Source organism: Dreissena polymorpha, chromosome 1, assembly GCF_020536995.1.
Source record: "Dreissena polymorpha isolate Duluth1 chromosome 1, UMN_Dpol_1.0, whole genome shotgun sequence".
Taxonomy (NCBI): Eukaryota; Metazoa; Mollusca; class Bivalvia; order Myida; family Dreissenidae; genus Dreissena; species Dreissena polymorpha.
This window is the reverse complement of record NC_068355.1, coordinates 139,068,697-139,084,130: the sequence shown is the minus strand read 5'-3', so window position 1 is coordinate 139,084,130 and position 15,434 is coordinate 139,068,697. Positions and strand designations below refer to the sequence as shown.

The 15,434-nt window shown below is 36.4% G+C and overlaps 2 protein-coding genes, 1 long non-coding RNA gene and 1 pseudogene across 8 annotated transcripts in view; 1 reads left to right on the top strand and 3 right to left on the bottom strand.

Moving 5' to 3' along the window:
• LOC127852176 (uncharacterized) overlaps nucleotides 1-15,434 on the bottom strand; it is a 173,818-nt gene that overhangs the window by 34,559 nt on the left and 123,825 nt on the right. The gene's annotated exons all lie outside the window — the stretch shown is intronic.
• Nucleotides 1-15,434, bottom strand: part of LOC127852125 (fructose-bisphosphate aldolase-like) — a 124,477-nt gene that overhangs the window by 8,436 nt on the left and 100,607 nt on the right. The gene's annotated exons all lie outside the window — the stretch shown is intronic.
• The window catches only part of LOC127851880 (heat shock 70 kDa protein 12A-like), a 112,040-nt gene that overhangs the window by 38,441 nt on the left and 58,165 nt on the right, over nucleotides 1-15,434 (top strand). The gene's annotated exons all lie outside the window — the stretch shown is intronic.
• Nucleotides 5,221-13,049, bottom strand: LOC127852153 (fructose-bisphosphate aldolase-like; annotated as a pseudogene).

The following is a 15,434-nucleotide window of genomic DNA, read 5'->3' as shown; positions in this document are numbered from 1 at the left end:
TTCTGACCTCGTTCCAAAGAAATAGCCTAAACAGTGTTAAAAATCTGCATATTTTCTTCACCAGACGGCTATGTTTGTCAATGTTTTGATCGTAAAATGTTGTAAGAGTAGTTTCCCTTGGAGGCCCGTCTCGAATTTGTAATTTGCTCTCTGTACTTTGCATTTGCACGATTAAAGTATGCTGTATATGCGGAAATTTTTACCTCCAAATGATGACACGAGACCATACGTTAAGATCGTGCCCGGCCTATTGCGATAAAGGTTCTCACTGCGTCAACTTGGGATTTTGTCACAAAACAACTGTCATTAGAAGGGGTGACAGCCTTTTATGCCCCCATTGTGAATAGAATTTTATTTGTCTATTTTCCATTAGTAAATGCACTTTATCTAGACCTCTGAATACAGTTATCACAGTTCATATTTCGTTTTTATGAAGACCAGTTTTGTTTAAACCATTATTTTCAATACAGTTCATTCACGAAATTCATCTAAAATAACACATATTTAATACAAATAAACACATATTCACAAAAACATATATCGGCTTTTATAAACACATCCCAGGGCCTTGCTGTGACGTCATCAAAATCGGTGCACGATCTTATAGGGTAATTCTGTGTGACGCAGACTACCATATACATGAATGTTTAAAGGTACGTAATTCCATTATTATTATCTGTCAACCAACATATTTCACTCGTTATTTGTTAAACAAAAGATAAATCGTAAAGTAAATATCAAGTTTAGTTATTGTCTAATGATTTTTCATGAAAGATATGCCATTGAAATTTAAGGTGCACGAACTTAAAGGTTTAGAGGCTGCATATATTTTTCTGTTCTGTTTACTCCAGTCATTCTAGCCTCAAAATGGCCAAAGGTGGAAAAAAATGCAAAAAAATGATTTGTTTGTTTTTAAGTATTTTAATATATGGGGAATCTCATGAAAAGGTTTAAAATTATTTATCTTTGGCGGAAAGTGCTCAGATTTGTAAAGAAACAACATGCCTTGAACTTCAGCTGAAACCAGTGGAAATATACAAAATTTGCCTATATAAAATGCATCCGGCCATTGAGCATTAGTTTTCGTTGTTTTAAAGCATACACGACATACACATATATCAAGATGCTGGTGATGATCCTTAAGTCGACTTTTTTCTTATTTTGATCATATTTATCGTATGTTTTGGGTCTATTTACCCCACCCACTTCTTTTCGACAGTGTCCATTGTATTCTCAAGATCATTCTCATAAGAAGATCATTTATTTCAACCAGAAACATTTATGCAGCCCAGGGATATCTCATTTAAGTAAAAATAAGAAACTTATTATTTAACTTAAATTCCTTTTAATATATTCATGGTTATTATAATGTGAAGACAATCTATACTTCACCCATTTTATATGAAATACATATTAAACTAACTGTACACATATTGGCGAAACCCATATTCTTGACAAGCCTATATTTTCAATGTGTTCAATATGGAATTAGAGAGCATATACTGATTTGATGTCATTTAAGATTATTTTTATCTCTATATAAGAATAACATGTAAGAGTAAAACGATATATAGGGTCGCAAAAACATATGATATAGTATTGTAATAATTGGTTTGAATACATTTAAAAAATTTAAAGCGAGCAATGTTTCTCTCTTTAAAAAATTAAAATTTTGGCTTCAGTTCTATCAATCACGAGAGAACTTGATACATATTTATGAATAACATCACTTACAATAGCATCTACATGTACATGTATATGAAATTAATAATAGTGTAAAGAAATTGTTTCGTCAAAAAATACGATAGGACAATAACATAACATATAGTTTTGTCATTTGTGTCGAAAAACCATTTTTCACAGATACTCTATTTTGATACGTATTATAGAAAATAAACATCCACAATCAAAGAAACTCATTGGAAAATCTGGCATTGTCTAATTTTAGACAGTAAATATATATGCGCACATAAAACATACTGCTTTCTTACGACTAAATATAATTATTTAAATCTATACTTCTGTTCTTATATACATATTGCATCAATGCGAACGCTATTTATTACGAAAACATGCCAATAAATGATGTATACAATTACTGAAGTACCTGAATGCTTTCAAATTTTATCATAAATGCATTGAATCCTTTTACTATTGTTTATCTCTTTATACAGGTCGTACATATAATACGTTCAGGTTTCAGACACAAATGTCATGATCACCATTGATCATTCCTCGACAGTTCCCACAGCCTTGTGAACAATCAAGTCCATGTTTCCTACACGTACATCGTGTTGAGTCACAATTTTGTTGGCAATTACAGCGTATGACTTTGAGTAGAGGTTCAAGAGCAGGCAGATGTGTCCCTCCTTGCATTAATTTGTTGTCGGATATCTCCCAGCCCCAATCTACTGCATCCAGTGTGTTGTTTCCTCGCCATATCTGTGTCTGTAGGTATGTGCGCAGTGAGTGAAACCGAAAGGCAGCCGTGGTCGGTGGTAATGTATCCACTTGGACGGATCTTTTACTTGTGCAAACCTTCTGGGTAAACTTCCGGAATCTCAGGATATCGAGCCATTCTAAAGGATCACCGTTGTTGAGAAGAATCATTTCCTCTTCACTACGAGTTGTTATCTCGTTGACGTCTGGTTCTTCGACATAAAATATCTCAATGATCTGTCTGAATTTGGGACTGGTTCTGAAAAGCTTCAGTACGGCTTCTTTGCTGATACCATATATCATAGAAGTCGTATTACAACCTGTGTATGCAAGTATGAACGGAAGCATGTTGCATAACTCTGAGCCAAGGACATTCTTCGTTTTCTTGATATCCCATACTTTCTTTGTCTGATTTTCTCGCCTAATATCTGATTAATACACCCCTTTTCTTTTGCTTTTCGCCTGATCATCCATCGTACCTTGTCCTTCAACAAAAATGCTAAATTAATTGATTGAATAAATATATTCTTAATATAATTTCAATACATACAACTGTAACAGAAGTAAAACAACGTTAAATAATGATTTGTGTTGCTTCCAATACAGCCGCCGAGCATTTTGAATCAGTGTTGGTTTCATTTTCCGCGTCCTGTTTGGTCGTGTAATATATGTTCATTATATAATAGCATATTTCAGTATAATAAAGTACGTGCTGGGTGGCATGAGTGGCAAACTGTTAATAACCACTTGTGAACAGACCCAATCCAAATATCACTGACTAGCAGTATAATTATATTTTTAAATTATCATTTTACTTATTATAATACATGACAAAATTCCTAAAATGGACTATTTAGTTAATATAACATACCATGCTGAATGAGAAAGATGGCCAAAGCTACTTGAACTTCTGGTCGTTTCTGGTTGTTTCTTTACAAATTTGAGCACTTTCCGCCAAAGATAAATAATATAATATTCCCCATATATTAAAATACTTTAAAACAAACAAATCAATTCTTTTGCAATTTTTCTACCTTTGGTCATTTTAAGGCTAGAATGACTGGAGTAATTTTATCGTGAGCTTGCTCGGAATGTAGTCATATGATCGTAAGCAAACTTTTAAATCAAAATCTTAACTAATAACAAAGAAATTCAAGATTGAAAGGTGTTCCGTTAGAAAAGTCTCCTAGTGTATGTTTTGCTCATTGATTAAATATGTTTTAAACAGTTTCAATTCATTATTTTATGTAGAACTATTTCGCGTGTGTAATGTTCAATACAATAATGGTCGATCCATAAAATTGACTAAGCAGGATATTATTTTGCATATTGTGCTGTGCTGTAAATTGCTAAATATGTGAGGTTTGTTTTATTTTACATGTTGAAGGTCTAGTTTTTCACGGTGAAATCCGCACAGGCCTCTCTTGTACAACACTTTTCAATTGTCTGTAAGTTTTCGTTTAAAGATAGTCCCTCCTAAATCAAAACGCAGTTTATGCGGACAGTGTCGTCCCTGATAAGCCTGTGCGGACTGCACAGTCTAATCTGGGACGACACTTTACGTTATGCATTAAGCACAGTTTGAGCTCAACGAGGCTGAACTAGTCGAAACAAGACTTAGACTAGAGAAGTACATGACACTTGCAATGGAAAATTGCACACTTGAATGGAAGATATGAGACGACACTTTCCGCCTAAACTTGATTTTCGGTAACAGGGACTTCCTTGAAACTAAAATACCATAAAAGCGGAAAGTGTCGTCCCTGATTAGCCTGTGCTAATCTGGGACGACACTTTACGCAGATGCATTAAGCCCAGTTTTCTCAGAACAAGGCTCAACTATATTGTATGCAAATCTTCCGAATCGGTTCAAACTGTGGCAACTGTTACAACGTTGAATAAGATAATTTTTAAGAAGGATTTGTCGACATTAATGCATTCATTAGATGGATTCATCAGTCATGCATCGTGTTGTGTTTAGTGTGATATTTAATTATTTTTGTATTTGGAAATTGTATTGTAAAATCAATGTACCGATACATTTTGATAGTGTGTACAACTGTAAGGTATACCTCGTGTAATTGTATTTTTATCTGTTATTATTTGTGTGATATGTAAATTGTTTGTTTATAAACTGCTTTATTCAGCGTTGGACTCTAAACAAAATTGTATGTACGCTTGTCCGAGGGAGCGATTGTCCGGATACCAATTGCCACATAGTTGAGAAAAGAAAGCTTAAACTTTGCCCCGCTTATTCAGAACAAACATAGAAAATTTAATTTTTTGTTCCATTATTGAACAAATTTCAAATCATAGTGTTTACACATAAGTTTTGTATTTAATCTTTGATTACTATGTAGAATGTTATTTCATTTGTAAATGTATATCGAGAACATTGTCATACAGGTGTTTTTGTAAATATGTTGAACATAGTCTTTCGTTTTGATGATCATTTATTTTAACATATCAATAGTGTACAACAAAATATCATCCCAATCAACTTCCAAACACATTTTAATATAGGTTAAAATTTTGTTCTACATTAGTTTGCAAGAAAACTTTGAAGCAAATAAAGACTCGACATGGAATTCGAGCTACTTTATTTCGTTTGCTTATTATGAAAACACTATTATCTATAATGAAAAAAATGTGAAGACTAACGTATGTGATTGGGTCCGAGAAGTTATGTCATCTATTTGAACTTTCATTGTTACATATGTAAATTTGAAGTGAACATAAAACTACAGACTTGTCCAGGTGATAATATAACCAAACACATCACATATTTACACTACGATTTTGAGCAACATAAAACTGATTACATTCGTCTATCACAAACCGAAAAGTTACAAATATTGAGGATCATGTGTGAATAATGTAGTTTACATGACATGTAACAACCACGTTTTCTTAAGAATGGTGCATTGTCTTAATATAACTTTATATTATTATAATTGAAGCCTCAGAAATGCATTCCGAATGATGATTGGGTTAATCATTATGAAAAAACAACATCGAGATACTGACACAATCCTGACTTATATGATTGGTTTCTGTAACCTGCTTCATAAGAACATGCGTGAAAACATGATTCAAAACTTCTTTACAGAAGAATGTTTTGTTAATACAGCGCAATTTTCCACACACAGAAAATTTAAATATATACAAATAATGATTTGCGAAACAACAATACATAAACTTTGTTTTAAAAACAAATTAAATAAAACTAATCAATTAAAAAAATTGAAAATTTGGGAATGTCTCTATTGTATGAAGTAAAAATCATATCACCGGCTATTTAATATAAAGCCAATGTCCTATTAAATATCCATAAAATCAAATGTAAATCCCACAACGGCCTGTAATGTAAATTATTTCATGTCTCTGTAAAATCAAATGTAAACCCTGTTAAATCTTTACAATATATACAGTAAATATCCAGTTTCGATCCTATCAATTTTCTATTTTATCAAGTTCATATCATATAAAATCTAGTACTGATGTTTGGGCACAAACAGCGATTCTCCACCCGCCGACATTGTTCCCAATTCCCCGTAGTATTGTCCCATGGCTGCTAGACCGTTCGCCTGAAATGGTACAAAACAAACGACATTATTATTTGAGTCGTGTTCTGAGAAAACTGGGCATAATGCATGTGCAGAAAGTGTCGGATTGCACAGGCTAATCTGGGACGACACTTTACGCACATGCATTATGCCTAGTTTTCTCAGAAAACGACTCATTTATTGCCTCAGACAAAATAGGGCAACGATAAACTAAACTTATTAGATAGAGCGGATTTGTCCAGACGACAGTCGTTATAATTTCCAGTTTGTATTAGTTTCATACATGTTCCCGTAAACATTTACAAATATCAAAGTAAAAATAGGTACAAATGTAAACAAAAAATATTTCTAAAAAAAATTAAACAAATCCAACTAGATCTAACAATATATGAAATATTACAGACTTTTGTATTCCTAGCATTATAGTACCCGACCAGTCAGCCTTTAAAAAGTTGCTTGGCACAAGGCCGAGAGCAGACGGCGCAATTTAATGTTCGTGGGCTTACTGGGAGGTCACTATGATGCGAGTTGGCCATAAGTTGTCCGTACTTTTTCTGTACTACGCGCTTTGTATGATGGGAAATCTGTAGAGATGTTTTCCTTTTACGCGAACATGTAGACAAGACGCTTCCACTTAACATTAACATAAATGACCAATCGGTTAATTAATTGGACATTACTATGTTCATACACTCACTCTGTACATATTTTTAATCAATTACACATGCCATGCTTATCCACCGGATTTGACAAATAAAAACACAAACGTTGTCTTCTTAAATGTATACCTTTGTATACGTATATTCTGACGTGAAAGTGGAATCTGCATGAAACGCATGTAGACGCTTTAAATTGCATTTTTTTCTTTTATGAATTCTAATATTATAACGCTTATATTTTTAATCAATTACAAATGGCATGCTTATCCACCGGATTTGACAAATAAGAACACTGACGTTTTCCTCTAAAATGTTTATTCTTGTATACGTATTCGGACGTGAACGTGGATTCTGCATGAAACGCATGAAGACGCCTTAACCCATTTATGCCTAGTGGACTCTCCCATCCTTCTAAATTGGAACCAATTATTTCCAAATTAGGGATGTCTAGTATATTTATTTCTATATTTAGGCGTCTCATATGTCATCTGGGTCTACGCTGTTTGCCGAGGCCTTTTTCTAGACGTTAAGCATAAATGGATTAAATTGCATTTTTTTTCTTTTATGAATTCAAAAATTATACGTTCTGAGATATTGCCCTGAAAAGTTTGTGCCAGACGCACATCATACAAAAACAACTAAGAGTAATTACTCTTACTTAAGAAACAGTAGAGTTATGGTTCCTGTGCATGGCACTTTTCCTAATTGATATATTTACACCAATGAAGTTTTATGATAACATCGTATACTGTTTCTGAGATATAGGCCTGAAAAAGTGTGTGACAGACGGACATAATTCACAAACAACAACGGACAAAAACTCTTTTTTCAGAAATTGTACGGTTATTGTTCTTGTTCCTGGCACGTCTTCTCATTGACATGTGGACCCCCATGACATTTCATGATGAAATCTGATATAGTTCTCAAAAGTTTTTGACAGTCGGAAGGACGGCCAACGATTCAACTAGATCATTCCGCCTTCAGCGGGGTGACAATAATCATGTATACCAAACTGACATAGAATACATGTTAACCACACAGTGCCATTCACAATGACATTAAAATTGCAGCATTTTGTAAAAAAGATAAATTAGCCTTTCACTATGTATAAAATTGCATTAACCTCATTTCAGATACAGTTAAGACTTTAATTATGATCACACAGTCATCGTTCTCAATTGTTTATTGAATATTATCGAAGATTTTCTAAATAAAAAAAGAGTAAATACTAATTGTACACGAAATGTACAGTCGCATTGAGGTTTGATCAGTTTTAACAAAAATGCTAAGCATTTAAGCTATAAGAAGTTAACTTTTGGCCATATCAACTCCTTTTCATATCAATATGTTCCTGTCGCGAGACCTACTGGTTGATTCTTTATGAAAGTCCAATTTCGTACTTTAAAGCCAAACATCGTGTAATAAACGAATGGAAGAAAATTTGTTTCAAATCTCTGGAGCATATAATCTCGATGTCTACAATCCGATGAAAGTCGAATACATCCGGACTTCAAACCATTCGATTGACAGATTCCTGCCTTATGGTAATCGCTTTCGTCTCGTGTTTACTTTACCCATTTCGCTCACCCCGTCGGGAAAAAACATTAAATGTACATTATGGATGCCAGACTATATCCTGTACCTTGGCTCTCAGCAGGAACTGCCTCTGCGCCGCCTCCCTGTTGTCGTCCTGCCCCCGCCATGCCTTGAGGACGCTAGCCTGTAGGGCACGTCCAAAGGAGAATGAGAGCGCCCAGGGCTTCGGGGCGACCGTGCACGTGTTGATAGCATTCAGGTTGACGGTGGAGTCCTCCTCGGACTGGCCCCCGGACAGGAACACCACGCCTACGCGAACATTTGATATGAGCTGCGCTCTGGGAAAACTGGGCTTACAGCATGTGCGTTAAGTGCCGTCCCAGATTAGCCCTTACTGTCCGCACAGGCTAATCATGAACAACACTTTCCAATTTAAGGAACTTTTCGTTTGAAGGAAGTCTCTTTTAAACAAAATCCAGTCTATGCGGATATAGGTCTACAAGATAAGCATGTACAGTCCACGCAGGCGAATCTAGATGGACACATTACGCACTTGCATTAAGTGAAGTTTTCCAACAGCAAGGCTTATATATATTTATATAAAATACGACACGCAAATCTTGGTAAAATGTTCGTATCACATCCAATCTCTAACCAATAGTTACATTTGAAGCAAGTATAACACTAGATAAATAATAAAAGCACACGATTGATTTTTTAAATCAAACTTTGTTTCAGTAGTGTAATAAGCGAAACATGGAAAGAAAACATAGTAATTTAATCGGGAGCTTCAACTCGGGGCCACTCCCTTAAAAGAAATATAATCCGCCGACTAAGTTTTGCTCCTGTACAATCTCACACCGTGAATGACTGTGAAAAATATAGTGTTCTTTCCGTCAAACACTACGCTTTTTGGTCTTAACGCAACTAAACTACAATAAATCAACTTGTTAAAAGGAACTCAGTAAAAACATTATAGCCGATCTGGACCTTATTCTGACTTACCAGGCATGGCAGGCGGCACTGTTCGACTGAGAGCGAGGACAGTTGCGCGCGCATTTTCATCGGGACTGAACTTCCGGCTGCAGCTTTGGCCAGATGTCACCATGTTGGGTTTGAGCAGAGTCCCCTCCAGAAACACGTGGTGGTCTGCAAGGGCCTTGTATGTAAATGCGAGCACCTGTGAGGTATGGAATTCGGATTTTTGTATTTTGTGAAAAGTACAGTTACATTTTGTACTTAGCGAGGTTCGAAGGTAACGTCAGCATTAGAAAATATAATTTGGTGGTAGTTAAATAATATACATTGTACACACCTTTATATTGGTTTATCCGATTTTCTTTATATCCATAGATTAGTTAATTTATTTGTTTTTACTTTATTGGTTAACGTAAAAATATAATACGACTTAAAATTTTACTTAAGCACTTGGTAGTTTTCATAACACAACTACTAAACTTCGTGTAGTTTGAAAATAATTAGAAGATATATTTGCTAATCAATGCTTTAGGCCATCAAATAGTTCAATAGTTGCAGAATAAAATAATATGGTTTAGTCAAAATAACACATTGGCTAAACGTTCTATGTCTATTGATAAATCTAAGGTTTATTGTAAGCGGATTGCTCGGGGAAAAAACGAGGTTTAATGCAAGCGTGTAAAGTGACAGATTAGCATGTTAAGTCCGAACAGACTAATCAGGTACAACAATTTGCGCTTTTATGATAATTTTGTAAAAATGAAGTATTTTCTTAGCGAAAATCCAATTTCGGCGGAAAGTGTCGTCTCGATTAGCCTGCCTGGTCTGCACAGGCTAACCTGGGTTGAAACTTAATGCACATGCATAAACCCCCTTTTCCAAGAGCGCGGCTCAAATATAACGAAAGTGTTCCAAAACCAGACGGGAGATGCAAACCTGCTCGGTGACCTTCTGTGCGGTGAACAGGTCGTGCTCGCCGTCACAAAGTACTTCCGGCTCCACAATGGGCACGAGACCGTTCTGTGAAAGACAACGCAGTTTAACTAAAAATCAAATGAAACATGTACATACGGTAAATAATAAATAAGGCCTGTTGTTCTTAAAATGTAATCAAGGAGTTATCATACAATAATTTTTAAAAATCCACATCGAACCATAAACAATTTAAGTCACGCATAGACGCGAATAACTGTGTAATGTAGTGAACCTTTCCAGAGAAATAAAATTAAAAATGTTCTCCATAAGCAACCAATCCAGACTTAGATTATTGTCAAATAACTTTCTTCGTAAACCAAGGCGTGTTAAATTAAATCGATCCAAACAAAAAATTGATACAACAAACATTTGTATTAAATATTAAAAAATATTTTTTAAATATTAATATGAACACAATCTTTAGAGAATGAATACGGTGACGCCCACCTGTTGACAGATGCTGGCATAGCGTGCGAGCACGTTGGCGTTCTCCAGCATGGCGAGATACGAGGGCGTCTGGTCCCCAATCTTCAAAACGCAGCGCCATTTGGCGAAACGGGCACCGTCCTGCCTATACTTGGCGCACTGCTCTGCCAAACCGTCTAGACCTGTGCATGGAATAGCGGGGGAAACATTGTATGAGTGTTTTCCTGAACATTAATAGCAACGTTCAAATCCCAAATAAATGCAATACAAGTGAGCCTCGCCATGGGAAAAACGGCTTTAATGAATGTGTGTAAAGTGTCTTCCCAGATAAGACTGTTCAGTACGCACAGGCTTATCAATTACGACACTTTAACCTTAGCTGGATTTTCTCTATGAAAGGACTTCATTGCCTGTGAGAACTGCACAGATTAATCTGGGACGACACTCTACGCACATGTATTAAGCCCTGTTTTCCCAGAGTTAGCCTCAAATATGAATATTTTTATATTCGCATTATATGCATACTCTACACTGTAACTTTTTCTTAATATAGCCGACAGCAAAACACTTCTACCGTTCCAGGAACCCGTATTGCACACAGATCATAATCACCATGACAATTGCGAACCATATTTAATTTCGGTAGCTTGCGTGCATTATCTTTTGCATAATTTTATTCCACATTATAAGTACAACTTTACTTCTAGCTTTCAATGTGACGTCTTTTGTTAGGGCCAAATGTATGCTATCAAAAGTGTAATATGGCCTATACAAGAGGGATGTGTAGCTATGTTAAAGTGAAGCGTAGCAAATCATGTAAATGAAGTATTGTCTATGCATCGAATATGGGCGGCATATCATTTAATTGTGCAGTCCGAACAATCTGATCAGGGATCCAATCAGGGACGACACTTTACGCTTTTATGGACTTTTTCGTTTACAGGAAGTCTCTTTCTAAACGAAAATCCAGTTTAGGCGGAAAGAGTCGCCCCTGATAAGCGTGTGCGCATTGCACAGGCTAATCTGGGGCGACACTTTACGCACATGCATTAGCCAAAATTTCCCAGAACGAGGCTCGATGTGTAGCCTACCTTGGGTGGTGGACTCGCCATCAGTTCCTGCCAGAGGGACCACGCCTTTGTCCACTTTAATCCCAGGGATAATGTTCTTGTCTGTCAACACCTACAACAAAAAAGATCCGAGGACTATATTTTATTACGATTATGTTTGATTGCTCATGGGTGGCATATATTGACAAGGAAATATGAGGACAATTATGCCAATGACCAAAGAATTCTAAGCCCGAGAGGCAGCAACTAGTATATCCCCCCCCCCCCGAACTTTTCAAACTTAGAGTGGTGGTCCAAGAGGCGGCTACAAGTTAGTATATACTAGTCCAGATTGGTTAACAATGAATTCCCCGTGTTGCACCGAACCCGTCTTGTGTTTGATTCCACAATTACGGTGAAATATATCCAGTGTTTGACCTGAGCTGTCTTATGTTAGCCATTCAATATAACCATTCAAACTTGTAGGGTAACTGCTGAGATGAAGACAAGCCTTTTATTCTGCTAGGAAGCACACCAACTGTTACGACGCGATACGTACCTTCACGACATGATACGTACCTTCACAAAGCTTCACGATGCGATACGTACCTTCACGACATGATACGTACCTTCACAAAGCTTCACGATGCGATACGTACCTTCACGACATGATACGTACCTTCACAAAGCTTCACGATGCGATACGTACCTTCACGACATGATACGCACCTTCACAAACCTTAACTACATGATACGTACCGTCACGAACTTTCACGACATGATATGTAACTTCACGACTTGATACGTACCTTCACGACACGATACGTACCTTCATGATATGATACGTAAAATCACGAATTATACGTACCTTTACGAATGGAACGCCTTCCTTTGTTTTCTGGTACAGCGTCTCGTGGTACCAAGATCACACCGCTGATGCTGTCCGACACGACGGCGTCGGCGTGAACAGCAGCTCCCGGTACCGCCGCCGGTTTTCTTCCGTGTTCTCCAGCCCGATGCTTTCAAACCGCTTCCCGATGGTTCCTGAATATAAAAGGGAAGACCATATGAAAGGTGTGTATTTTGAAACCAAAACACCGAAATAAGTATCATCAATCCACGATCATCGCAGACTTATGTGGGTAGGAATTTTCGGCAGGCATAACATGAGTCATAAAGAACTAACTCACTCCCATAATTAAAATGTGTATAGTGTTAGACGTGTCTTTAGCATTAGAATTTAATAGTCAGATGTTTCAAAACTAATTCAACGCGATGTCCAGCCATCAAAAGACAAAGCTTTCACGCACCTGTCGACTCATCGGCGGCCAGGATTCCCTTTCCGGCGCGACGATGGCTTTGGCGACACTACGCAGCTCCTCTTCCTGTTCCGGTGTCAAATAACTTGGAAACACGGGCATCTGCGGGAAACATGATAACTAAGCGGGATTGATACAGAAGAGTTGTTGTTCTTGTTTTCGTTCTTGTTGTTATATTTAATATCCTCAACAACAAGTAGTGGATACGCGTCAATTAAAGTTAACAATTTATTGGCTGATATTTTAGTGTTTAACAGTTTTAAGTTGAAATTCCGCATGCTCTTCAACTAGGGCTTAGTCTCCCAATCTGTGCTATTTATCCTCGAATATAGCCTTATAAGCATCGTTTTGAGAAAACAATTTGGCTTCATGCTTAAGCGTAATGTGTCGTCCCTGATTAGCCTGTGCCGTAATGTGTCGTCCCTGATTAGCCTGTGCGACATTTAACCAAACAGGTTTTTCTTAAAAAAGAACAATTGTGTAAGCAAACAATTCCATAAAAACTGGAAAGTGTCGTCCCGTATTAGCCTGTGCCGACTGCCAAGCTAATCTGGGACGACACTTCACGCACTTGCATTAAGCCCGGTTTTCACAGAACAAGGCTCGATTTAACACTGCAAATCTTTGAACAGGCCTGAGCATACAGTAAAAAAGGACCAACCTTCTTTCTACTTTACCCGGTTTAAAAGATGGCGTGTGGATACAGCCAAGACTTAAAAGGAAATGCGCTATTTTTGCATGGAGGTTCAGTGGGGTGCTCCTGCAGCCTCAAGTTATACCTTTTGACAAAAAAATGCAATTCCTCTCGATGTAGCCATAAATCCCACTGTTCTTAAGTTTATGATTCAGACCGAATATTTTAAAGCAAAATTGAGCCTGGTTCTGAGAGATGGAGCTCACCGCACGTGTTAAACTGTGACGGTACTCTACCCCACACGCATAAGCCCCGTTTTCGTTGAGCGAGACTTAATATTTTTCTGTATTGCAATTCTGCGAACGTAGACAAGCGTTGTTTACCACAAAAACTGTGACCTCGAAATATGAGACGAGCATGCATGTAGTCTGTTATCTCGTAAATCTCGCACTGTTTATCTCACGCAGCACTGTGTTTAATGTTTGTAACAGTAATATTTACACGGGTATGCGGATACTTTGATAACAGATGGCACTTCGATAACAGAGAACAACAAAAGCCGCGCGCGAGCGGCGAGTTCTCCGTTTTTATGCATTTATGTTCTGTTCATTTGGTTTTCAGACAAGAAACATTGTTTGGTCGATTATTGGTGTAGTACTTCAAATTGCGAAGAAAAAAATTCGTGGAAAAAAGGAGGATTTTATACAAAAAAAGGATAAAATTCCATCGATAATCATCATGAATTAGATTATCAGTACGTATTTCAAAAAAAAAAATACTTGGAAATAAATCAAGAACGTGCCAACTATTCCAAATAAAAGATCAATATGTCCATGAATGTTACAACCTGTTTTACATTTTAGTCTACTAACGTATTTGAGCAAATTCAAATGTTTAAAGAGTCGGATGCCACATTTGCATGGACACTTCTTTTACCGATCATCTCAATGACAATGGCACTTCTATTCCAGATTACTCGACACTTTTTACCAGATATAACACACTCTATTAGTGAATCAAAAATGCGAAATTCATTGTAGTATAGAAAGCAGGCGAAAAATAAAAACGTACGTACTGGCGTAAATTAAAACCGAATTACCGAAATATTTTGTATCCCTTTGGAATATGATTATGATTTTGTTTAAATGTGAAAGATAAATATGAAAATAATTTGATATGTCTGATGAGTACATAATAACCACACATTTTCCAGTTTTTGAATCACCCAACAAATGGATTTTCGCGTAGTACACGAGCTAAAACAATTGTAAATTACATTTTTGTAGCGAAACGTCTGATCTAAAGCATGTATAATTATGTCCAAATGAAGTTACTAAGGCCATTAACTTATAATATACTAGATAGCATGTCATGAAACATCACTCTGCTTAAACTGCAACGTAGAGATAAATATCAGCAGCGATGCAGGTCCGAAATTCTAGTGAAACTTTTGGCTCAATGTCAGTAAATTAAAAAAAAGCAATACTGGAACAGGCGGTCAATTAAATCACACGAAAGTGGTGACAAAGTTGTGTATAGCCGTCGTTGTAATTAATGAACTGGATATACATGACATAATTATATATTGCAGGATGAGCGAATCGGATTTAATGAATGTTACCTTTATTTGTTTCTTCCACAAATGACGCATACAAGATTTCATAGCATATCTAAATGTAATATCTAAATTGAAAGCATTAGTATGCGACACTTAAATTACAACAATTTTATTTTCGTTAAAGGGGCTTCTAACAGATTTTGCCATGTATTAAAGTTTGTAAACTGCTTTATATTGATAAATGTAATAATAGATCTTAAATCCCCATAAAAAAATAACAGACAGAAAAGTAACC